This window comes from Ranitomeya imitator, chromosome 1, assembly GCF_032444005.1.
Source record: "Ranitomeya imitator isolate aRanImi1 chromosome 1, aRanImi1.pri, whole genome shotgun sequence".
NCBI lineage: Eukaryota > Metazoa > Chordata > Amphibia > Anura > Dendrobatidae > Ranitomeya > Ranitomeya imitator.
Window position 1 is genome coordinate 1,241,078,704 of NC_091282.1, and position 27,531 is coordinate 1,241,106,234.

Here is a 27,531-nt window from a genome sequence, read left to right on the forward strand (position 1 = left end):
TACCGACGTATGTGTGAAAGAAGCCTAACCCTAAATTTAGCCCCAACCCTAACCCTAAATTTAGCCCCAACCCTAACATAAAATTTAGCCCTAACCCTAGCCCTAACCCTAGCCCTAACCCTACCCCTACCCCTAACCCTACACCTAACCCTACCCCTAACCCTAACCCTACCCCTACCCCTACCCCTAACCCTAACCCTACCCCTACCCCTAACCCTACCCCTAACCCTAACCCTACCCCTAACCCTACCCCTAACCCTAACCCTACCCCTAACCCTACCCCTAACCCTACCTCTAACCCTAACCCTACCCCTAACCCTACCCCTAATTTTAGCCCCAACTGCTGTTCTCCTGCCGGCCGGCAGATGGAGACAGATGGCGGGCGCACTGGGCATGCGCCCGCCATTTTCTTCTGCCGGCGGCCAGGAGGAGCAGCAAGAGGATCCAGGGACCTAGGTGAGTATGCTAGGGTCCCCGAATCCCCCTATTTCTCTGTCCTCTGATATGCGATCACATCAGAGGACAGAGAATTACACTTTACTTTTTTTTTTTTTGCGGTCGCCGGTAAACAGTTAATTACCGGCGATCGCAAAACAGGGGTCGGTAATACCAACCCCGATCATGCTCTTTGGGGTCTCGGCTACCCCCGGCAGCCGAGACCCCAAAGATTCTCCCGGTGCCGGCCGGCGGGCGCACTGCGCATGCGCCCGCCATTTTGAAGATGGCAGCGCCCACCGGGAGACACGAGGAGCATCGGGGGAGCTAGGTGAGTATTGGGGGGCCACCTGGGACCCCTTTTCTCTGTCCTCCGATGTGCGATCACATCGGAGGACAGAGAAATTAAAAAGAGATCGCGCTTTTTTTTTTTTTGCGATCGCCGGTAAACGGTTAATTACCGGCGATCGCAAATGCGGGGTGGGTTAAAAACCCCCCGAATCATGTTCTCTGGGGTCTCGGCTACCCCCGGCAGCCGAGACCCCGGAGAAAATCGGCTTCTGGGGGGCGCTATTGACTTTTTCCACAGCGCCGTTAATTAACGGCGCTGTGGTTTAAGTACCCTTAGCGGCCGCCGTTAAAAGGCGTATCGGCGGTCGCTAAGGGGTTAATAATCTTAATTAAACCCTACTTACAACCTCGCCTAATTCCTTTGAAGCCCTCGTTCTCCTGTGATAAAACTAAAATAAGAAACAACACTATACCATACCTGTCTGTCATTCGGTCCCACGCCATAATCCATGTTTGGGGAATATACAGTTTTCAAGCTAGACGGTGCCAAGATGCAACCGTCCAGGCTGAGAACCACTGGTGACTGAACTGCCTCGAGCGCAGCCTGAGTAACCAGTGGTGATGTCATTGAGGTTACCTTCGATCACTGAGGCTCCGTTCCCAGCCAAGATGACCTGCCATGACCTCAGTGAGATCCCCGCTAGCACCATCAGGGCATTTCAGATCCTTTGACCAGTCACATGGCTGGGTTGAACTTTAAAAAATGGTAAGGTACAGTGTGTGTGTTTATTTAGCAGATATGTGTGTTTATGTAGCAGAGTTGTGTGTATGCAGCAGAGGTGTGTGTTTATATAGTAGAGTTGTGTGTATGCAGCAGAGCTGTGTGTTTATATAGCAGAGTAATGTGTGTGTATGCAGCAGAGTTGTGTGTTTATTTATCAAATGTATGTATGTATGCAGCAGAACTGTGTGTTTATATAGCAGAGGTGTGTGTAGGCAACAGAGCTGTGTGTCATTAGAAGAGTTGCATGCGTATGTAGCAGATTTTTGTGTGTATGTAGAAGAGCTGTGTTACATAACAGAGTTATGTGTGTATGTAGCAGAACTGTGTGTGTAATTAGAAGAGCTGTGTGTATATGTAGCACTATACTATACTGGAGTATCTGAAGAGGAATAACCTCATGACCCAGTATCAGCACGGGTTTACTAGGGACCGTTCATGTCAGACTAATTTGATCAGTTTCTATGAAGAGGTAAGTTCCGGATTGGACCAAGGGAACCCAGTGGATGTAGTGTATATGGACTTTTCAAAAGCTTTTGATACGGTGCCACACAAAAGGTTGATACATAAAATGAGAATAATGGGGATAGGGGAAAATATGTGCAAGTGGGTTGAGAGCTGGCTCAGGGATAGGAAACAAAGGGTGGTTATTAATGGAGCACACTCGGACTGGGTAGCGGTTAGCAGTGGGGTACCACAGGGGTCAGTATTGGGCCCTCTTCTTTTTAACATATTTATTAATGACCTTGTAGGGGGCATTCAGAGTAGAATTTCAATATTTGCAGATGACACTAAACTCTGCAGGGTAATCAATACAGAGGAGGACAATTTTATATTCAGGATGATTTATGTAAACTAGAAGCTTGGGCTGATAAATGTCAAATGAGCTTTAATGGGGATAAATGTAAGGTCATGCACTTGGGTAGAAGTAATAAGATGTATAATTATGTGCTTAATTCTAAAACTCTGGGCAAAACCGTCAATGAAAAAGACCTGGGTGTATGGGTGGATGACAAACTTAAATTCAGTGGCCAGTGTCAGGCAGCTGCTACAAAGGCAAATAAAATAATGGGATGCATTAAAAGAGGCATAGATGCTCATGAGGAGAACATAATTTTACCTCTATACAAGTCACTAGTTCGACCACACTTAGAATACTGTGCACAGTTCTGGTCTCCGGTGTTTAAGAAAGACATAGCTGAACTAGAGCGGGTGCAGAGAAGAGCGACCAAGGTTATTAGAGGACTGGGGGGTCTGCAATACCAAGATAGGTTATTACACTTGGGGCTATTTAGTTTGGAAAAACGAAGACTAAGGGGTGATCTTATGTTAATGTATAAATATATGAGGGGACAGTACAAAGACCTTTCTGATGATCTTTTTAATCATAGACCTGAAACAGGGACAAGGGGGCATCCTCTGCGTTTGGAGGAAAAAAGGTTTAAGCATAATAACAGACGCGGATTCTTTACTGTAAGAGCAGTGAGACTATGGAACTCTCTGCCGTATGATGTTGTAATGAGTGATTCATTACTTAAATTTAAGAGGGGACTGGATACCTTTCTGGAAAAGTATAATGTTACAGGGTATATACACTAGATTCCTTGATAGGGCGTTGATCCAGGGAACTAGTCTGATTGCCGTATGTGGAGTCGGGAAGGAATTTTTTTCCCCAATGTGGAGCTTACTCTTTGCACATGGGTTTTTTTTGCCTTCCTCTGGATCAACATGTTAGGTTAGGCTATGGGTTGAACTGGATGGACATATAGTCTTCCTTCAACCTTAATAACTATGTAACTATGTTTGTATATGTAAGAAAGCTATGTAAATGTTTTAATCAGATGGAAATATATTATGTGCAAAATTATCCTCCAATGATAATCTACTACTGATAAAACACTAAGTGTTGAAACAGCAAAACACAGCCTAGAAAGTAACACACTGCTGGAATCAGGGTCTCTGCCCTATATTATGGTACTCAGTACCGTTTTATCTGAGTTAATAAGAGCCACTGTATCATTTGAGTATGCTCTAATAAATACTTCAGGTATGGCAAAAATCTGCAGAGGTTATCTACTTTTTTTGTGACCCACGTTTGGTGCTCTGTACTTAAGTGATACTTCTTGCTTATAGCAGGGATCCCCTGTCTACATATCGTTTACTTGCAAGGGGATTGCTTGCTGATACCTTCTTATTTTTATTTTAGGTATCTTTTTTGGTATCACTATTGTATATTATGAGAGGTTTCACAGTGCTATATATACTTTAAGCATTGTGGGTTTTTTTTTGTTTTTTTTTTTCCCCTTTCGCAGAGTACGTCTTCTAGCTCACAATATACGCCAGAATTTATCAGCCATATTGAGCTACTATTGCTCTTATAGTCAGCATCCAGCAGCACTGGTATTTTAGTTTTCACATTTTTTTCACTTGTTTTGTTGTTTTCTTTTTGTGGTGTTATTGTTGGTGGTGGCTTGTTTTGAGGGATTCCTTTTTAGGGACTTCAGGGTCAGTCTACGTTGAGCGGGGGCGCCGTATCGTATCCCAGGGTGCCAACCTCCGCTGTCAGGAAGGGAATTTTTTAGGGATAGGCACGTGTATCCTCCCTAGTCTTTTCCTGTATATTTGCATTGCATTATTTTTTTCTGGCAATTTACCATTTTTGGTACCAGAGACCCTGTTTTTTCCCGTTGGAAAATAGGATCCCTCTTATTGGTCTCTATGATATTTTTGTTTTTTGCTTTTTAATTATTATATTAAAAGTTATTGTTTTAGGTCTTGTGTCAATTTTTGTTTTTTTCTCTTCAATTCTAGACCTTAGCTATTTTTACTCTGTTTTTTTTTTCTATATTATGGTACTCTCAGATTACATAACAAAAACCCGCTGACGGATTCCTTTTAAAATTGTAACAGAGCTTTCTACAAACAGATTTTGGTGCTTACCTCTATTCACTAAAAGAGAACCTGCCAATAAGTCAAAATTGACCAATTTTTGTTCTTGTTTAATTCTCATCGACTGTTTTGAAAAGAAAGCTAAGATGTTTTTTTTAATGCTGCACAACCCCTTTAAATATAAACCTAAGAGATTATTTCCAGCTTGGCGAATCACTACCTAATCAATTACTGATCATTGATCAGTCTGGACAATTTAACTCTCGCTGATCACAAGAACAGGGCTTAAAGGGTTTGTCCACCTTTGCGGACAATTTAATTTTCTTAACTAAATAGATGCAATTGTGGCTATGAAACAATAAACAGTAAAAGGCTCAATTATCATCATTGATCTAATTTCTGAAAAGATCTATAAAATTTTTAAATTGTCAACATACTGCTAACATAGAGGGACAATTTATTGTTTCATTTACATCTCCTTTATGTATTTGTTTGAAAATCGAAAAATGGTAACCCAAGCAAATTTTTCAATTTTCTGAACTTCTTCTAAAAAAAAAAAACAAACTAGGCCTGTTAGGTATCACCACAATCATACTGACCCAGAGAATCAAACGTGCAGATCATTTTTATTATATAATGAGTGTTGTAGAAATAAGACTTCAAAACAATGGCAGATTTGCACTTTTTGATCAATTTTGTGCATTTGGATTCTTTTTCTTGCTTTCCAGTACATCACATAATAAAAGAGATGGAATCATTTGAAAAAAAAAAAAATAACTTGTCCGGCAAAAAACAAGACTTCATTCTTGTAAATCGATGCAAAAATTAGAAAACATACGGCACTATGAAGAATTGGAAGAAAAAAAGGAAGCACAAGATTGGAAAATCACCAGTTGGGCCAGAGTCACCAAATTTTTGTGCAAATATAGTTTCAGTCCCGCTGGAGTCATTTTCTGCACACCTGAAATTTTTAGGTAAATGTTTGCGAAATTCTAATAGACCTTTTTGTGTTAAAATGCCACGAAAAAGGTTAAAAGCAAAGATATGGCATTTTGGGTTTTGTATACAGTCTCTTGAAGAATTTGGGGTCAAAATATCAACAAATACCACATGGAGAAAAATGTGGAGAGACTTAAAGAGGTTGTCTACTACCAGGACAACCGCTTCTTGATCAACATGTTTGGCCTCCATAAAATTATAAAGAATACACTCACCTCCTGTACAGGCGCCATTCCCACGGTGTCAACACTCGCTCTCCCTGGGCTCTTGTGCAGTGTTGTCACACGTGACGCCGGAACCCACTCAGCTCTGGTATCACTGTTTACGCCATCAGACAAATCGAACATGATGATGAGGAATTCCGGGCTGCAGTTAATCTCGGACTTTCTCCTCATGTTCATTTCGACAGGAGGTGGGGACAGTGACGCCGGCACAAATTGGGTCGTCATAGGGCTGTTAGAAATTCAGCTGTATGACCTCTCACTTTCAGCTCCTTAGCCCAACTGCCCAACTGCCAGTTCTTCTCTCAGACCAGAATAGATCAAGGGGAGTCTCTGGAGCTCCCCCTTCTGGCAGGAGGAGGTAGTGCAGTCTTGCTATTTTAGTATTTGTATTCAGTGTCAGTAACTATATTTGTGGCAAATACCTCTAGGGGTGCCACATTCTTTTCATGGTGGTTGGTGGATTTTTTTTGTGTCGGGCTAGACCAGAAATGTCACAGTTTGCGCTAGGACAGCTCTGCATCCTGTGTAACACTGGACAAAAAGTAAGACGCACTGTGATCATTTGTCACAGTCTGACGCTGCATTCTTTTATTCCGGACTTTTCTCTGCAAGGACATGGCCGAATTCAAGCTTGTTACTCTAAATGTCTAGAGCTCTAACTTCACAAGTGGCGGAGTCACCTAAACTGAACCGTGTCCTTTATGTCTGCCTCGCTGGTAGACTTCTCAAGTTTTCTTTGATATTAACATTAATGCTTACTGCCGAATGACACACAGGACAGAAATTGTGATTTAACCCTTGTGCTCCTGACTTGGGCTGCTTCCATCATTTGTATCAAAATGAATCTCATGTTAAATTGTATATATATATATTGTGTTTATCCCACTGCAAAAATAAAGAAAAATACACAAATTCTTAAAAAAGATTTCTTATACAGGATTATATTGTAAAAGTAAATTTACCTCCGATTATACTTTTGTGTATGTACGGCATGAAGTTTCTTTCAAATTGATTGTTCGCGATACAAATAATGGCAAAATGATGGGTCCAATGTTCCTTTTTGCCTTACTAACACAAAAAGTGAAGAGCAATGAACATAGCAATTGGCATAGAAGAAGTATCAGTCGTGCACTAGCCATGTTGCTCTGGCAGTCTCAAGAGCAAAGGTGGAACTTTAATGTAAAAAAGAGGGAACCGGCTAATGAGGCACAGGACATACACTGAAGTCATTGGAAAACATGGTGCTCAACTAAAAAAGTAGTAAGACGTCAAGTATAGAAAACACAAGTGGCACTCACCACCCATAAAATTTACAAATTCAATGGAAAATTCTCCAAAATTTAGACATTTAAAGTGAACCTGTCATGTAAAAAACAATATTCGCCTGCAGATATGGGGCTAGTCTGCAGGTTAATAGCATTCAGGTCACTGTATTGAAAGGCCTGCTGAGGAAATGAACTTTATTCCTCCCGGCAGACTTGATCTTTTAGTCATGGAGTCTCAACCGGCACAGCTTCTGTCATCGATGAGACTGACAGCAGGCTCTATACAGATGCATGCCTGTGCTGGCTGTCAGTCAGTGCTGGGGGTGCGGTTACATCAGCCTCTCACTATGTGCTGAGCAGGGACTGAAGATGCGCCAGCTATGCCTCCATGACTACTTTGCCTCCAGAAAGTATGTTACTGAGGAGGAATCAGAGGGCCAGTATGAGTCAGTGTTCATCTCAAAACAATGACCCTGATCACAAATGGCTAAGAGAGATTTTTGAACTTTTTTTTGTTAATGAACAGATTTGTTGGTTATTAAATATACTGCTGGTTAGAAGTAAGTTACCAAACATTTCTCTGCTGAGGTCACTTTGACATTACGAAGATTGTATTTGTATTGAAAAGCTGAAAAGGGTTGTATACCGTGCTAAGAGAAACACTGGAGGCTTTGCGGCATTGTGATTCACAACAAATTGTTTAGCTGTTGCTATTGGGGATTATGATCCAAATTCCCTAACAGAATGTCATTAGAGTGTGGAAGAAGAACCCGGAGGAAACTCACCCAAATACAGGATGATCATACAAACTTCTTGCAGATATTGTTCTTGGTGGGAAGTTAACCCCAGACCATGGCATTACAAAGCCACAGTGCTAACCACTTAGCGATTGTGCTGATCAAAATCTTCTATTTACTTGAAAATTCTGATGAACATTTGAAGAACGTTTCTTTGGAATATCTTCTCTTTGGGACTTCAGGCTTCTCGATGATGTATTGATAATTCTTTGATTGGCTCCATCCAGCTGTTCTTTTTTCCCCTTTTACTTTTCCAATGAGCTAGATCTTCTCAAAGGACAAATCTTCAGTCTTGAAAATTTTCACGCCAAGATCCTATTGATTCTTTTACTGATAACCATGGTATTCCTAAATATCTAATCCACCATGGTACAACTGTTGTAAAACGGGTGGTCTTGAACTCTAGGTTTTCTGCCAAGTTATAAAGAACAGAAAACCTCCTTTGTTTACTTCACTATGGTCTATATCTTTGTATATGTATACATATCTAAGGGCTTTTGATATGCCTATTTTTGTGGTCTCTTTACCCCATAGGGAGTTTATTAAATTGATTTGGCTTGTTTTAAAATATTTTTTTATTGACTATACCGAGAAACATATGGAGAAAATATAGACTAAAAAATAACTATTCAAAGTCATACATGTACAAAACTCCCCACAGCTCACTTGATCACATCCTGGCTGTATTGTTTACCATCTCTTCGAAGAAGTCAACTGCAAAGTGCCTCTACTGCCTCCCACTATATTGGGTTGGTGACCACCAGTAGTCTAGACATTTCTTTTGTAAGTTTATGAGTTTTCAAATCAAATATCAAAGTAGTTCAAAGTGATAACTACAATACTATATAACATTGACTACAACAAATCCTCTAGAAGAGCCCCACCACGGTCGAAATGTTTCAGCCAAAGTGCCCTCAAAGTGTAGATGTGTCCTTATCTTAACTTTACGCTTAGCTTGACGCATCCCAAGATTAAATGGATGAGATGGCCAGCTGTGAAAAAAAAATATGATTTTGTGATACAATGTCTGGATATGTTTATGATATATGTGTCTATAGGTGGCCACCAAATGGATGGACAGTGAATTTTAGCCTGTTGAGGGTTTCATGACAAATTTTAGCAAAATTGTGGAAACATCTCTATCACAGTTTGTTCTGATTGAACTCAGAAGTTTACAAACTATTCTCTGGTCTGACTTTTAAAATAGAATCCCCTGGTTCAATTAAAAACTGAAAAATATTTCCAAACACAGTTGTCAATCTCTTCTAGAGATGATGCCTATTAGTGCTAATTACATAGGCTCCTGAGATGAAGCTCATCTACTATTAAAGACTATTGGAGGCTCCAGGGTATAGTTCTCATCCCAACTCTTTTTTTACGTGAAAAGAAAACTATGAAAAAAAAAATATTTTCCTTTTTAATTGTGAAACATTCTGCATTTATTATCCATCTTTCACCGTTCCTCTGTATCAATTACAGTGTCCACACAGCACATTAAGTGATTGTTAGTTTTATACCCAAAACCCAAGATGAGTTCTGTGAGTTTATAGAGTTACCATATTCCTACAAACCGCTCACTGGGGATGAGCTGGAAAGAAAATATGATATTGCAGATTGTGAAGTGTGTAGTCATGAATTAATGATAAGCTGGAAGTTTGAACGTCTGCCGTAATATCGCTCCCTAAGTATGTGCTTAATATCTGGAGTTTAAAGATAATAGGGTGGAAATGTGAGCCGAACCAACAGATGATCACTGGGGAAGAAAAAAGTATTATTTCAAAACAAGTTAAAAACAAAACCACTAAATAGTTCTGAAGAGATAAAGAAATTGTAAGAAACATGTTAATAAACAGAACAAATATAAGGGAGACAACCAAGTCCGACTTACTTGATTCGAGTATTTTAGTGCTCAATCATCACTAGTAAATATCAATTTCTAAAATCCCTACTAATCAACAATTGTATGAAACACATTTTTCTTTATGAAAGTTTAAATTATTATGTCTCATGTCCTAAAAATATTAAGAAGCACAAGGGAGGCAGAAAATCTTCCATTTGAGCTTCGAGGTGTCTTAAAAATGTATTGGGCTCTTAAAAAGGTTTCTTAGGTTGGAATTCCCGTATGGCGTTTTACCGTTGAAGTGTGATGTATCCCGATCAGCGCCCTTCTATACATTCACAACGCCATTAAAAGCCTCTGTTAGATTTTCTATCACTTTGGGAAACTTAAGTGGAACTCTGATGTGCCCTATTATCAAACATATGAGGAAGTGTCACATCATCAAGGCTTTCAAATGAAAGTGAAAAAGCTAACATGATTAGAGCCTTAGCGCCAAGCCAAGGCTAATGGAGCCTATTAGTCCACTAACACAACTCCATACAACTCGAAGGTTACACAAAGCGTTGGTATGGAAGTAATAAGGACTAATTGCGTAACGTCCTTTTGAGTGGATTCATACAAAGCATTCTAAGAAAAATGCAGCGCCTTTGCAGGCCTTTTCCAGGTGAATAACATAAAGCATAAGTACATAATATAATATATAACATAAGCACATAACATAATATTTAGTATTGTATATCATATGTGTAATAGAGGCATACATCACGCTAGATAAAAAAAAGAATAACATGACTTTAGTGGAACAGTGAGAAAGAGGACTTCCCACAAGTAGAGCATGAAATGTACATGGTGAAGAGACTGTCGGGAAGAGTAGAAGCAGCTGGTTTTTTTCTAGCATTTAAGAGTTGAGCTTCTACGCTTCATTCAGGCTAAAAATATGTGAAAGGTGCCAAGGAGAAAAGCCTGTAATAATCTTTTTCCCCATCCTCCAGACCAGAAATCTGGAGGAAGAGATGTGAATAAATGGCTTCCTCTCCTCAAAGCTTTTTTGGAGCCAATCTTGTTCCAAGCCTACACCAGGTTACCACCACCATAGTGGAACAGAGAACCAATCCAGTTCACTTTTCCCGCTGAAGGAAGAGAGTTAGGGGGCAAAAAAAGGATAGGGAAAAAAATTAATGGTCACCGGCACTTCGAGCTCCAGGAAACATCTACTTAGTAAGCCAGAGGAACAAACTGCCATCCATGAATCTCAAAACACTCCCCAAGGCAGGTGGAAAAGGAAACACAGGTCGTGGTGCTCAATGCATAGTGAAAAGTATGTTGTAATCCAGGTAAGCAAAAATAGAGGCACTCAATACCAAATAAAGTGCTAAACTTTAATTGAGCTGGACAGTAGAAAATTCAGTGGGTCAATTTCGACACTTCTCCATGCCTCATCAAAAAAGGGATGGAGAACCTGATGTGGCCAAAACACTACCCTACTCCATTCAGAAAGGGATTGTTAAGGGAAAGACAAAGTGGAAAAATGATCGCCAAATTTTAAAAAAATAAAATAAATGAAATAAACATGTGTAGCGTATAACATAGTCTGGACTTCAGACTTAAAATTCCCCTTCTTTGCCAAAAGAATTGAAAAAAGGACGCATGCATAAAATAATGAGATGTGAGTGTAAATATGTTATCTGTCGAGTAGGATCCCACTAACATTGAATTCATGCACCCTATGATTACCATTCCTGGAGCACTTTTGCACCTATGGTGGTTTCCTATCTACTTGGCCCATAGCTTCGATCTTTCAGGTCAGTGTCATATTACATCATAAAACTTTGAACTGGTGTGCGTCACCAAGCCAGACCAAACCCAGTGATAACTACAGATGCCACATTGCATCTCCAATGGTGGTGCAGTAGCAACATGGTTATTGAAACTTGTTAGTTATTCTGAAAATATGGTTTTGGTTTTCTTGCTTTTAACGGTTTTGAAGATTTTGGAGAGGCTGTGCATCTAAACCAGTAAGTTCCAGAGTATGGAGGAAACATGGGAGAAGTATTGGAGATGGTTATGTGAGGAGTAGACAAGATAAAAGTAAAGAATGTCTCGTGAAGACCATAAAAAGCAAAAAGGCTTGAAAAAAAAAAATCGGATAAAACATCAAAATAAACAAAAAGAAACAACAACTGAAATTCATCTTTTTTTTACAATCCTGAAAAAAATGTGTGAAGCGTTGAGGATTCCAATTTTTTCATTCAGTTTGACCCAAACCAAATTTGAATTCAGGAGACTTGAAAAATGAAAAAAAAAAAGGACTTAGAGCACGTGCTCATGGTGTCATTTAGACTGCCAAGTTTTCCTAGGGGAAGCCATTTCAGAATAACCATGGCAATCATTTTCATGAAGTGGTTATGCCGGTGGCTTGCACTTTACTCTATATTGTTAAGTATAGAGATTGGGTGGCTTCCACTAGAGAAGACTGAGCATGTGACTTCAAGGTTTCCGAACCCTGACTTGGTTATCAGACATGACATAACATGGCACATTTACACAGCAATGTCATTTCCTGATTGCTGTGCATTTTTAATATAATGGGGTGGTTTTGTTGTAGTTTTTCAGATGGATTCCGGTCGGAATCTGCCTGAACAAGATGCCGTGTGCACATATCCTAATGCTACTGCCAACTTGCTGGAGCCACAAGTTTTTTTGTTAACCCCTTCCCGACCTTTGACGCCACGTAGGCGTCATGAAAGTCGGTGCCATTCCGACCCATGACGCCTATGCGGCGTCATGGAAAGATCGCGTCCCTGCAGATCGGGTGAAAGGGTTAACTCCCATTTCACCCGATCTGCAGGGACAGGGGGAGTGGTAGTTTAGCCCAGGGGGGGTGGCTTCACCCCCTCGTGGCTACGATCGCTCTGATTGGCTGTTGAAAGTGAAACTGCCAATCAGAGCGATTTGTAATATTTCACCCATTATAACGGGTGAAATATTACAATCCAGCCATGGCCGATGCTGAAATATCATCGGCCATGGCTGGAAATACTAGTGTGCCCCCACCCCACCCCTCCGATCGCCCCCCCACCCCCCCGAACTGGCCGGTACACTGCTCCGGCTCCCCTCCGCCCTGTGCTCCGCTCCCCCCCGTGCTCGTGTCCGCTCCCCCCGTGCTCCAATCACCCCCCCGTGCTCCAATCAGCCCCCCTGCACTCCGATCCACCCCCCCCCGTGCTCCGTTCCACCCCCCCGTGCTCCATTCCAGCCCCCCCGTGCTCCGTTCCACGCCCCCCGCGCTCCGTTCCACCCCTCCCGCGCTCCGATTCCCCCCCCGTGCTCCGATCCCCCCCCCCGTGGTCCCCCCCCACCCTATCATACTTACCGATCCAGCCGTGGTCCCGTCCGTCTTCTCCCGGGCGCCGCCATCTTCCAAAATGGCGGGCGCATGCGCAGTGCGCCCGCCGAATCTGCCGGCCGGCAGATTCGTTCCAAAGTGCATTTTGATCACTGAGATATAATCTATCTCAGTGATCAAAATAAAAAAAATAATAAATGACCCCCCCCCCCCTTTGTCACCCCCATAGGTAGGGACAATAAAAAAATAAAGAAATTTTTTTTTTTCCACTAATGTTAGAATAGGGTTAGGGTTAGGGGTAGGGTTAGGGTTAGGGGTAGGGTTAGGGTTAGGGGTAGGGTTAGGGGTAGGGTTAGGGTTAGGGGTAGGGTTAGGGGTAGGGTTAGGGGTAGGGTTAGGGGTAGGGTTAGGGGTAGGGCTAGGGTTAGGGTTAGGGGTAGGGTTAGGGTTAGGGGTAGGGTTAGGGCTAGGGTTAGGAATGTGCACACGTATTCTGGTCCTCTGCGGATTTTTCCGCTGCGGATTTGATAAATCCGCAGTGCTAAACCGCTGCGGATTTATGGCGGATTTACCGCGTTTTTTTCTGCGCATTTCACTGCGGTTTTACAATTGCGATTTTCTATTGGAGCAGTTGTAAAACCGCTGCGGAATCCGCACAAAGAAGTGACATGCTGCGGAATGTAAACCGCTGCGTTTCCGTGCAGTTTTTCCGCAGCATGTGTACAGCGATTTTTGTTTCCCGTAGGTTTACATTGAACTGTACACTCATGGGAAACTGCTGCGAATCCGCAGCGTTTTCCGCAGTGTGTGCACATACCTTTAGAATTAGGCTATGTGCACACGGTGCGGATTTGGCTGCGGATTCGCAGCAGTGTTCCATCAGGTTTACAGTACCATGTAAACATATGAAAAACCAAATCAGCTGTGCCCGTGATGCGGAAAATACCGTGCGGAAACGCTGCGTTGTATTTTCCGCAGCATGTGAATTCTTTGTGCGGATTCCGCAGCGTTTTACACCTGTTCCTCAATAGGAATCCGCAGGTGAAATCCGCACAAAAAACACTGGAAATCCGCGGAAAATCCGCAGGTAAAACACAGTGCCTTTTACCCGCAGATTTTTCAAAAATGGTGCGGAAATATCTCACACGAATCCGCAACGTGGGCACATAGCCTTAGGGTTAGGGTTGGAATTAGTGTTGTGGTTAGGGTTAGGGGTGTGTTGGGGTTAGGGTTGTGGTTAGGGGTGTGTTGGGGTTAGGGTTGTGATTAGGATTATGGCTACAGTTGGGATTAGGGTTAGGGGTGTGTTGGGGTTAGTGTTGGAGTTAGAATTGAGGGGTTACCACTGTTTAGGCACATCAGGGGTCTCCAAACGCAACATGGCGCCACCATTGATTCCAGCCAATCTCGTATTCAAAAAGTCAAATGGTGCTCCCTCACTTCCGAGCCCCGACGTGTGCCCAAACAGTGGTTTACCCCCACATATGGGGTACCAGCATACTCAGGGCAAACTGCGCAACAATTACTGGGGTCCAATTTCTCCTGTTACCCTTGTGAATCTAAAAAAATGCTTGCTAAAACATAATTTTTGAGGAAAGAAAAATGATTTTTTATTTTCACGGCTCTGTGTTGTAAACGTCTGTGAAGCACTTGGGGGTTCAAAGTGCTCACCACATATCTAGATAAGTTCCTTGGGGGGTCTAGTTTCTAAAATGGGGTCACTTGTGGGGGGTTTCTACTGTTTAGGCACACCAGGGGCTCTGCAAACGCAACGTGACACCCGCAGACCATTCCATCAAAGTCTGCATTTCAAAAGTCACTACTTCCCTTCTGAGCCCCGACGTGTGCCCAAACAGTGGTTTACCCCCACATATGGGGTATCAGCGTACTCAGGAGAAACTGGACAACAACTTTTGGGGTCCAATTTCTCCTGTAACCCTTGGGAAAATAAAAAATTCTGGGCTAAATAATTATTTTTGAGGAAAGAAAACGTATTTATTATTTTCACGGCTCTGCATTATAAACTTCTATGAAGCACTTGGGGGTTCAAAGTGCTCACCACACATCTAGATAAGTTCCTTTCAGGGTCTAGTTTCCAAAATGGGGTCACTTGTGGGGGGTTTCTACTGTTTAGGCACATCAGGGGCTCTGCAAACGCAACGTGACGCCCGCAGAGCATTCCATCAAAGTCTGCATTTCAAAATGTCACTACTTCAATTCCAAGCCCCGGCATGTGCCCAAACAGTAGTTTACCCCCACATATGGGGTATCACCGTACTCAGGAGAAACTGGACAACAAATATTGGGGTCAAATTTCTCCTGTTACCCTTGGGAAAATTAAAAAACTCTGGGCTAAATAATTATTTTTGAGGAAAGAAAACGTATTTATTATTTTCACGGCTCTGCATTATAAACTTCTATGAAGCACTTGGGGGTTCAAAGTGCTCACCACACATCTAGATAAGTTCCTTTGGGGGTCTAGTTTCCAAAATGGGGTCACTTGTGGGGGGTTTCTACTGTTAAGCCACATCAGGGGCTCTGCAAACGCAACGTGACGCCCACAGAGCATTCCATCAAAGTCTGCATTTCAAAACGTCACTACTTCACTTCCGAGCCCCGGCATGTGCCCAAACAGTGATTTACCCCCACATATGGGGTATCAGCGTACTCAGGAGAAACTGGACAACAACTTTTGGGGTCAAATTTCTCCTGTTACCCTTGGGAAAATAAAAAGTTGCAGGCTAAAAGATCATTTTTGAGAAAATAATTTTTTTTTTTATTTTCATGGCTCTGCGTTATAAACTTCTGTGAAGCACTTGGGGGTTCAAAGTCCTCACCACACATCTAGATTAGTTCCTTTGGGGGTCTAGTTTCTAAAATGGTGTCATTTCTGGGGGATCTCCAATGTTTAGGCACACAGGGGCTCTCCAAACGTGACATGGTGTCCGCTAATGATTGGAGCTAATTTTCCATTTAAAAAGCCAAATGGCGTGCCATCCCTTCCGAGCCCTGCCGTGCGCCCAAACAGTGGTTTACCCCCACATATGGGGTATCAGCGTACTCAGGACAAACTGGACAACAATATTTGGGGTCCAATTTCTCCTATTATCCTTGGCAAAATAGGAAATTCCAGGCTAAAAAATCATTTTTGAGGAAAGAAAAATTATTTTTTATTTTCATGGCTCTGCGTTATAAACTTCTGTGAAGCACCTGGGGGTTTAAAGTGCTCAATATGCATCTAGATAAGTTCCTTGGGGGGTCTAGTTTCCAAAATGGGGTCACTTGTGCGGGAGCTCCAATGTTTAGGCACACAGGGGCTCTCCAAACGCGACATGGTGTCCGCTAACAATTGGAGCTAATTTTCCATTCAAAAAGTCAAATGGCGCGCCTTCTCTTCCGAGCCCTGCCGAGTGCCCAAACAGTGGTTTACCCCCACATATGAGGTATCGGCGTACTCGGGAGAAATTGCCCAACAAATTTTATGATCCATTTTATCCTACTGCCCATGTAAAAATGAAAAAATTGAGGCGAAAAGAATTTTTTTGTGAAAAAAAAGTACTTTTTCATTTTTACAGATCAATTTGTGAAGCACCTGAGGGTTTAAAGTGCTCACTAGGCATCTAAATTAGTTCCTTGGGGGGTCTAGTTTCCAAAATGGGGTCACTTGTGGGGGAGCGCCAATGTTTAGGCACACAGGAGCTATCCAAACGTGACATGGTGTCCGCTAACGATGGAAATAATTTTTCATTCAAAAAGTCAAATGGCGCTCCTTCCCTTCCGAGCCTTACCATGTGCCCAAACAGTGGTTTACCTCCACATGTGAGGTATTGGTGTACTCAGGAGCAATTGCCCAACACATTTTAGGATCCATTTTATCCTGTTGCCCATGTGAAAATGAAAAAATTGAGGCTAAAAGAATTTTTTTGTGAAAAAAAAGTACTTTTTCATTTTTACGGATCAATTTGTGAAGCACCTGGGGGTTCAAAGTGCTCACTATGCATCTAGATAAGTTCCTTGGGGCGTCTAGTTTCCAAAATGGGGTCACTTGTGGGGGAGCTCCAATTTTTAGGCACACGGGGGCTCTCCAAACGTGACATGGTGTCCGCTAAGGAGTGGAGCCAATTTTTGATTCAAAAAGTCAAATGGCGCTCCTTCCCTTCCAAGCCCTGCCGTGCGCCAAAACAGTGGTTTACCCCCACATATGAGGTATCAGCGTACTCAGGACAAATTGGACAACAACTTTCGTGGTTCAGTTTCTCCTTTTACCATTGGGAAAATAAAAAAATTGTTGCTGAAAGATAATTTTTGTGACTAAAAAGTTAAATGTTCATTTTTTCCTTCCATGTTGCTTCTGCTGCTGTGAAGCACCTGAAGGGTTAATAAACTTCTTGAATGTGGTTTTGAGTACCTTGAGGGGTGCAGTTTTTAGAATGGTGTCACTTTTGGGTATTTTCAGCCATATAGACCCCTCAAACTGACTTCAAATGTGAGGTGGTCCCTAAAAAAAATGGTTTTGTAAATTTCGTTGTAAAAATGACAAATCGCTGGTCGAATTTTAACCCTTATAACTTCCTAACAAAAAAAAATTTTGTTTCCAAAATTGTGCTGATGTAAAGTAAACATGTGGGAAATGTTATTTATTAACTATTTTGTGTCACATATCTCTCTGGTTTAACAGAATAAAAATTCAAAATGTGAAAATTGCGAAATTTTCAAAATTTTCGCCAAATTTCCGTGTTTATCACAAATAAATGCAGAATTTATTGACCTAAATTTACCACTAACATGAAGCCCAATATGTCACGAAAAAACAATCTCAGAACCGCTAGGATCCGTTGAAGCGTTCCTGAGTTATTACCTCATAAAGGGACACTGGTCAGAATTGCAAAAAACGGCAAGGTCTTTAAGGTCAAAATAGGCTGGGTCTTGAAGGGGTTAAAAAAAATGTTTAAAAAAGTTTTAAAAAGTGTGAAATTCTTTCTAAAAATGCTGTGTGTTACATGACTGTATCTTGTTAAAACTCAACATAAAGAAAACAAGAGCATATGAAGAAAATCAGTCAATGACGGGACCCTAAAAGGTCACCTAAAAATTGTGCTGTGTTTTTTCTACAATTTTTTGTGCCTTAGAGCAAATAAAAAAATCTCTGCTTGTACAATAAATGCAAGTTTCTAAATATTTCTGTAATGCTGCAGAGACCTATGACTGGACCGGAGCGTAATAGCTTTACGGCCGGAGTCACACTACAGCGAGATACGGCCGAGTCTCGAAAGTTAAAACCAAGCTCTGGTGCCGGCACTCCGGGGCGGAGCGTGGGGCTTCATGTATTGCTATGCGGCCGCACGCTCCGCTCTGGAGTGTCGGTGCCAGAACTTGGTCTTAACCTGCGAGACTCGGCCGTATCTCGCTGTGTGTGATCCCGGCCTACAAACGATAATGAAGTCAGCAAAGCAACCGTATGTAACAGCTTGGAGATCTGCCAGAGCAGGGAGCGTGTCCTTTTACAAAGAAGACATGAGCTACAAAGAATGTGTAGTGGGGCAGGGTTATTGTGCCGTAAATTAGTCTTTTTCAACCCTCAAGAACCATCTAAGGGTAATCAGAGCAGGTCAGCGTGTCTTCTTCAAGATTGCATTAGCCGGAAGAAAAGCTGAATAAACCTCAAGTTAATACCTCTCGGAGGGGACAAATTTACGAGCATTTTGCCCACTGCTATTTAATTATGAGCTGTGCTCTGTTATATGGGCACTAGAGGTGAGCGAGTTGATTCACAATGAGTTCAATTGGTTACAATTTTCCCCCAAAATTCTCATTTGCACGAATCCAGCCGACCGCCATTTTGCTTTATTCTATTTGGGGACATGGAGGTGTTAAAAACAAGCAATTAAACTTATAATGTTACACTTCTCTGTCACCACTGCTCCCCACCAGGTCCTTTGCTTACTTTGGATCTTTGGTCTTTTTCTCTAAAATCTTCCCCTCTTTTTGATGTTCTGGCTAGATGCACGGGACTCGATGATCCTACCGAAGACCCAGACTGAGTGAGGTAGGACAGGTGAGTTTCACATGGGCAGCACGGTGGCTCAGTAGTTAGCATTGTAACTTTACAGCGCTGGGGGCCCTGTGTTCAGATCCCACCAAGAACAAAATCTGCAAAGAGTTTGTACCTTCTTCCTGGGTTTGCGTGGGTTTCCTCTGTGCTCCACAGCTTCCTCCCATAATCCAAAAACCTACTCATAGGGAATGTAGATTGTGGACAGTGCCGATAATGTCAATAAAGCGCTGTGGAATTAACGACGTTATATAAGTTTGTAAAATAATAATATATAAATGTTTTTTACTCCTACTTAGTCCTCTATTTATAATGTTTTTTTAAGTCTAGAGAGACCTCGGAACATAATACGGGGCAGTCGGGACACTTTCTATTTCAACGACATTTATTTGGACCAAATCAAATCTACTGGTTAACTTGAGTGATATGCCCTCAAAAAATTCAAAGAGATTGGTTTATGTTTAGTGGGAACCCATCCGCCACAGGACAAGTAACCCATACTATTGTTTTCTAGAACACTTTTATTTTTTTTATACTGTATCTGTTTGATTGGACGCTTTGTAGGTCAATATCACTTAAAACATGGCAATTATCATGTGTCCTTTCTTAACCTTACCTCTCCCAGGATCACCATAGAAAAAAAATAAACCAGATTTCACTTTACGCTGTTGGGAGATGTTGATGCTGTAAGGAGGGAGACCGGGCTGCGGGTGCCTGCATTGTGCCGGGTCTGGAACTGTTGGGGCTGCGTCCAGTGTTGTCAGGGGGAAAGAATAGAGGACCGGACAGGTCCCATGACTCGGGGAGAGGAGGAGTGGCTAAGCCGGACAATGAGCAGGAAGCGCGGGAAAGAGGAAGAAGTTTCCCATCAGCAGCGCGAGCAGAGGCAGGCGTGCGGCGCGCCTCGCAGTGTAGGGGACAGTCCGGAGATGAGCCCCTGCAGAACTTAAGCGAGCTCTCCGGCCAGACAGTGAGAGTGCAGAGCACCGTGCGCCCACCTAGGCAGAGGGCTGTGCTCGCGCGGAGGAGCGGGTGCCAAGTGCATGATAAATGTCTGATTTTTTTGAGTTCCCATTGCTGAGACCAATAGTGATTCTGAGACTCAAGGTCCCAAAGTCACTTGTCTGATTGCTAGTGAACATGTACTAACAACACTCCTACAGTCGGTGAACATAACAATTGTTGCTTATTTTTGCTATTTCACACACTGGGTTTTGGGATCCCCATTCTCATGACCAGTAACATTGTGTTATTGTGTGCCCTGAGGATATGGGACAACCACAAAATTACTGCTTAAGATTAAATGACCTCTAAAAGAATTAAAGTTAAACATGACACATTTCCTTTGTATTTTAGGCAAAACTATATACACATATTTTTTCATCTTTTACATTTTAAAAATGACAAAAACGAAAACGAAAATGGGCCGATGCAAAAGTTTGGGCACTCTGCATGGTTAGTACCTAAAACCAAGAAGAGAAAAAGTAAGCCAAAACCCTGCTGTAACTAAGTAAAAGTGCACTTAAATAGCACAGAGTTTTTAGTAATACTGTTTATTGATAAAAAAAATAGCACAAAAGCCATCCCGCCGCGTCAAGGTAACTCTGATCGGGACAGTCCTACACTGTCTAATATTAAAACCTTACCATATGTCAATATTGACCTCAGTGTGAATAAGGGCAGACAAAATGACAGGGCCCAACCAGTGAAACACCAGACTGGGGAAGCCTTATTTACAATCTCTAGCTCAGAAACAGGGAGGCCATACCCCGGCTTCCACAGAATACAACAATACAAAGAAAAAAGACACAAAAAAATGAGATTAACTTGAGATGGTACACATGCAGAAGTTAAACGCATGTTCACATTGGCCACAAAACATTAAAACCTACAAGACTTCTTATTAAAATGTCCCCCATCCCTGGCCTCTTCTTAGTAAAATGTCCTCCATCTAGGACCCTTCCTGATATAAAGTCCCTCTCCTGCCCCCCTTCTAGTAATGTCATCCATTTTGGGCTTTTTCCTGTTATAATAATATATGTAAGGAGGCTAATTGCTGCATAATCAATGTGCGGTATGCGTCACAGTGATGGCTGCTCTCTGTGATGTAACCCGGAGTATTTTCCTTTAGTGCACGTAAGCACTAGGGAGTTGTTTTGTGCACCTGGGTCCAGGTTGCCAACAGGCCTGAGGTAGCAGACCCCGGCTAAGGACATTTTGTGCTGTTTTGCCTGATCTAAAGGCTGTTTACCTTGTGTTGTTGCTTTGGGGTTTATGGAGCAAGTAAACCCACACAGACTTTTTTTTTAAAGAAACGCGCCTCCTGTCTTCCTCCTGCACATGAGTGAGCACGATCTACATGTCCCTTTTCCTGAGCCTCTAAAGGTTAAAATGTCCACCATTCAGGGCCCCTTCCTGATATAATGTCACAATTCTTTGCCACTTCTAGTAATAATGTTATCTAGTTTGGACTCCTTCCTGTCATAATGTTCCCCATCCTGGGCTTCTAACTGACATAATGTCCTCCATTCTGGCCACTTCCTGTAATCATGCCCCTAACCTAGGCACCTTCCAGTAATAATGTCCCCATTCTGGCCCTCTTCCAAGTATAATATTCTCTATTCTGGAATTTTTCCAGAAATATTGTTCCCCCATTCTAGGCCCCTGCCATTTATAATGTCCCCCATCCTGGGCCTCTTCCAGTAATAGTATTATCCATCCTGCAGCCTTTCCTGATATAATATCACCCATCCTGGACTCAATCCTAATATAATTCCCCCATTCTGTGTCCCTTCCTGGTACAATGTCCCCTATCACCTATGGGCCCTTCCAGTAATAATGTCCCCATCCTGAGGTACTGGTGTTGGTGTGTGCATTAGAGTGTGCCTCCGAGGGTGTGATCACAATCGCTATACCCCTGTTAGTGATAATCATGAGAAATATATCTTGGAAGCCAGGAAGTGCATTGGGGGGGGGGGCATGTCAATGGATATGTATTGCTTTCTACAAACGCATTGACACCCCCGCACTGCCCTTCCAATGTGATTTGCATATAACCTCTACATTAGATTTCTCATGATTGACACATTGGATCTTTACAAATCATTTTTATTGGGGGTCAACGATCAACAGAACCATACTACTACTTCAGTATGTAAATAGTATTTATTATGCTTTTTTTAATAAGTTAAATAAATGTTCAAATATAAATAATAAGTAAAAAATAAATGAATTAGTAATATGCACTTTATCATACACAGGAAAATCCATGTTCTTAATAATTTGTACAATCTTTAAGGTATCCAAAAGAACGATAAACTAGTATGCATGTGGAAGCCCAAGAACAAGGCTCTTTGGTTTTATTAGGATTGGATTGGAGGTACTCATGCGCATCCTCCATTTTATTCATTGTCTATAGGACTGCTGAATACAGTGCTTGCCTATATCTGACAGTCCTATAGACAATGAATGGAGCGGAGGCCAAACATGCGTACCCCCGACTCAGTCCTGATGAAATTGCAGTGCCCCTGATCTAGGAATCACTGTTGATCCCAATGGTCAGACAACTAGTGATCAGCAAGTTATTCATTACCTGATAACATGATATTGTAAAGAGGTGGTGGAGACCCTCAGTGCTCAATCTCTCCTTTATGTCAGGCACGTATCCCCCATGTGGTGCATTGATGTTTTGTTTTAACGACCCTGTTTTATCAATGTAGTATGTTGTGTCTGTAATGTGTTCTCCAAATGTATAACCTGGATTGTATATGCTATCCGTTGTATTGTCCAGCCGGTCCTGCAATTTGGTAAGGAGCAGGAAGTTCCTGCTTCTAGGTAGTGCCAGGGCAGGCTTGCCCGTGGCAAGTTGCTACCCACAACCAGGAGCAGAAGGTTCCCCAGACAAGGGGATGAAGCTGCCGCAGACCACAGTGTGGACGCACCTCGGGACCATGGGACCATCAGAAAGACTGTTGTGGCTCTGCAGTTTGGGAGGGAGCCACCGATGCCGACTGGCTGCAAGTATCTGCAGGGACAGAGCAGGAAGCATTATTTTATGTACAGTAAAGTTAGAGCAGAACTGTGCCTGTTGTGTTTTTCATGGATCCTCCGTTGCTGCAGTGAGCGTAGAAAAAAGGTAACTGACTGCGCTGTAGGATTGGACCGTACCTGTTTTATTCATGTGCAAGGGGCCGGGGTGCATCTGGACTGTTGCTTTAAGAGACTCGGTTATGACTACCACCCCGTGCCACCTTGTTACGATATCACTTGATTTTTTCCCCCTCGATAATATGTTCATAATAATGAAGTTTTTTTAGTATATATATTTTTTATCACCCAAGACAGGGCGTATTCCTGCACTGTCCTACATGCCTTATTTTTGGATTCATAAGCTCTTGTATTTTAAGAACTGTAGGCCCAGTCTGATACATGAAAAAAAAGAAGTTCAGCCTAAACAAAGAAAAACTCGAATAATAAAATGAGAAATGTTGCACATTTTGCAAATGAAAAAGGAGCATTAAACATCAGATTGTAAAAAGTCCATGGCGCTTGTTACAGTGGGGGTTATAAAAATTCAGCTAGCCATAAATAATTGAAGCTTTAGCGTTTTATGGGAAGGAAGTCATTATTGCTTAAATACCTTGCTCTTTCAAAATGTCACAATTCAAGAAGGGTAAGCATAGACAAAGGCAACGCAGCTGAAATGTATAAATCAATCTCATGTATTTCCTTCATGTATATTTTTCAATTTTCTTTTTTTTTTTAATTATGAAATTTTAATGTGTTAAGAAATAATTTGTGCTTTAACATAAAGCAGTTAAATTTTATTACGATCCTCTTCTATGTGATGATAAAAATCACATATTCCTTATGAAAAAAGAAAAAAAGGTGATATCACGGCCAATCAAAGTCAACAGGCTCTCAGCCAATCAAAGCAGACAAGGTGACTTTAAAGTTTTTGGAAAGTTTATTGTGAGTAGTTGAACTTTTTTATTTTATTTTTTTTTATAAGTTTGGTTTTGTAATTCAGTGCAAAATATTTACAAGACTCTGAATATTCTGAAGCGAGTTTCAGGGGATTTCTGGGTGAGAGACTTGCTTGAGCTGAGTTAATTTACAGTGCAAGTCTGCCGGAGGCAAGCGTAGGATTTTCATAAGCAAAATTCCACCTTTAGTCTTCTTGTCATCCAGAAATGGGAAATTGCCTAACATGATGTAGATACTGTATATATCACGCAATATCATCCCACAAATGTTACCATTAATATTGCGGAGGAGGGTCCAAGCTTTTTATTGTGCGGCGTGTGAAGAGGAGGAGTCAGTCATACATTAATATCCTGTTATTTTGTCCCGGAGTTCCGGAATCCTCAGTAATATTAGTAATCCGACAGGTTACAAATTAACTCCATGCCAGAATAATATGAAAATCGGCTGGTAATATAACATAGTTAGTAAGTAAGGCCGAAAAAAGACATTTGTCCATCCAGTTCAGCCTATATTCCATCATAATAAATACCCAGATCTACGTCCTTCTACAGAACCTAATAATTGTATGATACAATATTGTTCTGCTCCAGGAAGACATCCAGGCCTCTCTTGAACCCCTCGACTGAGTTCGCCATCACCACCTCCTCAGGCAAGCAATTCCAGATTCTCACTGCCCTAACAGTAAAGAATCCTCTTCTATGTTGGTGGAAAAACCTTCTCTCCTCCAGACGCAAAGAATGCCCCCTTGTGCCCGTCACCTTCCTTGGTATAAACAGATCCTCAGCGAGATATTTGTATTGTCCCCTTATATACTTATACATGGTTATTAGATCGCCCCTCAGTCGTCTTTTTTCTAGACTAAATAATCCTAATTTCGCTAATCTATCTGGGTATTGTAGTTCTCCCATCCCCTTTATTAATTTTGTTGCCCTCCTTTGTACTCTCTCTAGTTCCATTATATCCTTCCTGAGCACCGGTGCCCAAAACTGGACACAGTACTCCATGTGCGGTCTAACTAGGGATTTGTACAGAGGCAGTATAATGCTCTCATCATGTGTATCCAGACCTCTTTTAATGCACCCCATGATCCTGTTTGCCTTGGCAGCTGCTGCCTGGCACTGGCTGCTCCAGGTAAGTTTATCATTAACTAGGATCCCCAAGTCCTTCTCCCTGTCAGATTTACCCAGTGGTTTCCCGTTCAGTGTGTAATGGTGATATTGATTCCCTCTTCCCATGTGTATAACCTTACATTTATCATTGTTAAACCTCATCTGCCACCTTTCAGCCCAAGTTTCCAACTTATCCAGATCCATCTGTAGCAGAATACTATCTTCTCTTGTATTAACTGCTTTACATAGTTTTGTATCATCTGCAAATATCGATATTTTACTGTGTAAACCTTCTACCAGATCATTAATGAATATGTTGAAGAGAACAGGTCCCAATACTGACCCCTGCGGTACCCCACTGGTCACAGCGACCCAGTTAGAGACTATACCATTTATAACCACCCTCTGCTTTCTATCACTAAGCCAGTTACTAACCCATTTACACACATTTTCCCCCAGACCAAGCATTCTCATTTTGTGTAGCAACCTCTTATGATATGATATAAGTGGGGCCAAACAAGGGTCAGATATTAAGGAGGGGGTCACATTAGTAGTATTTTTCTTGCATTCCAAAAAAATTTATGAGACCAATGCCGACGCTTATATTTCAGGGATCAGCATTGGGCCATCAGAAAAATGTCATCTGAAAACTGAATTCTAAATGTATGCCGATAAGGAACAAAAAAAAAAAAAAAACATAGCAAATAAAAATCAATGCTGATTTTTTCTGTTTTTATTTCCCCTTTTCTCTTTTAACCTTTTTTAGTTCTTGCATTTAAAGGGTTATTTCAAGATAGTAAGTAGAATGGGGATGCCAGTTGCCATTTTATAAGGGATGACTTGCTGATCAATGGTTATCAAACAGCCGGAACCTGAAACAATCCCAAGAACTCAATTCTGGACCTTGAGAATCGGTGTCTGCAGACCCGTCTTAGGCCTGTCCCACACGTCCTGATAATTCCGGTACCGAAAAAATCGGTACCGGAGTTATCCGTGTCCGTGTGTCCGTGATCTCACGTAGGCCATCCATGTGGCACACGTGCGGCACACGTGTGCCACCCGTGTGCCGACTGAGTACCACATGGAGCGTGCAGGAGACAGCACTAGAGATAAGCGCTGTCCCCCCACGTGGTGCTGAAGCCTCCATTCATATCTTCTCTCCAGCAGCGTTCGCTGGAAAGAAGATATGAAAAATCCTTTTTTTTTTTTTTTTTTTCGTGTTTTAAATAAAGATCCCTGTCCCCACCCCCTCCCACCCCCTGTGCGCCCGCCCGCTGTTAATAAAATACTCACCCAGCTTCCTCGCAGTGTCCTGTCATCGCCGCAGCTTCTCCTGCATGAGCGGTCACGTGGTGCTGCCCATTACAGTCATGAATATGCGGCTCCACCTCCCATAGGGAGGCACACGGACTGCACACGGACAGCGTCCGTGTGCGGTACGTGTTTTACACGGACCCATTGACTTTAATGGGTCCGTGAAATCCGTGCGCTCCCACGAACACTGACATGTCTCCGTGTTTTGCACACGGACACACGGTCCGTGAAAACACGCTGACATGTGCAGAGACACATTGATTTCAATGTGTCTACGTGAGTCAGTGTCTCCAGTACTTGAGGAAACTGTCACCTCACGTACCGGAGCCACTGACGTGTGAAACCGGCCTTAAATAGACTGCCATGCTTGACATCTTCCAACAGTTTCATAGACAATGAATGGCGTAAGGCTTCTTTCACACTTCCGTCGGTACGGGCCCATCGCAATGCGTCAGGCCGACGTACTGACGAACATTGTGAAATAACTGCAAGACGTGGGCAGCGGATGCAGTTTTTCAACGCATCCGCTGCCCATTATGCAGTCCGGGGAGAAGGGGACAGAGTTTCGGTCGCGCATGTGGGGTCGAAAATGGCAGACACGTCGCACAAAAAAGTTGTTACATTGAACATTTTTTTGTGCGTCGCGTCCGCCAAAACACGACGTTCCATCACTAATACAAGTCTATGGGCAAAAAACGCATCCTGCGAGCACATTTGCAGGATCCGTTTTTTGCCCATAACGACGGATTGCGACGGAGGACAAAAGTCGGAAGTGTTAAAGTAGCCAAAAGGTTATGCATGATCACCTCCACTCCATTTAGGTGAAGCTCTGCAGATTGCTACGTTATGTCAAATGAATTAATATTGAGAAAAAAAGGGGGATAAACCTAAGTCTTTCAGTGGATACTCCTGTGGTAGCCTACAAGATGGGCACCCACTAATATTCACAAAGGGTGAATTCACATTTATTACTATTTATTGTTATAGCGCCATTTATTCCATGGCGCTTTACATGTGAGGAGGGGTATACATAATAAAAACAGGTACAATAATCTTAAACAATACAAGTCATAACTGGTACAGGAGGAGAGAGGACCCTGACCGCGAGGGCTCACAATCTACAAGGGATGGGTGAGGATACAGTAGGCGAGGATAGAGCTGGCCGTGCAGCCGTTTGGTGGCTCGGTGGTTACTTAGCTCTTC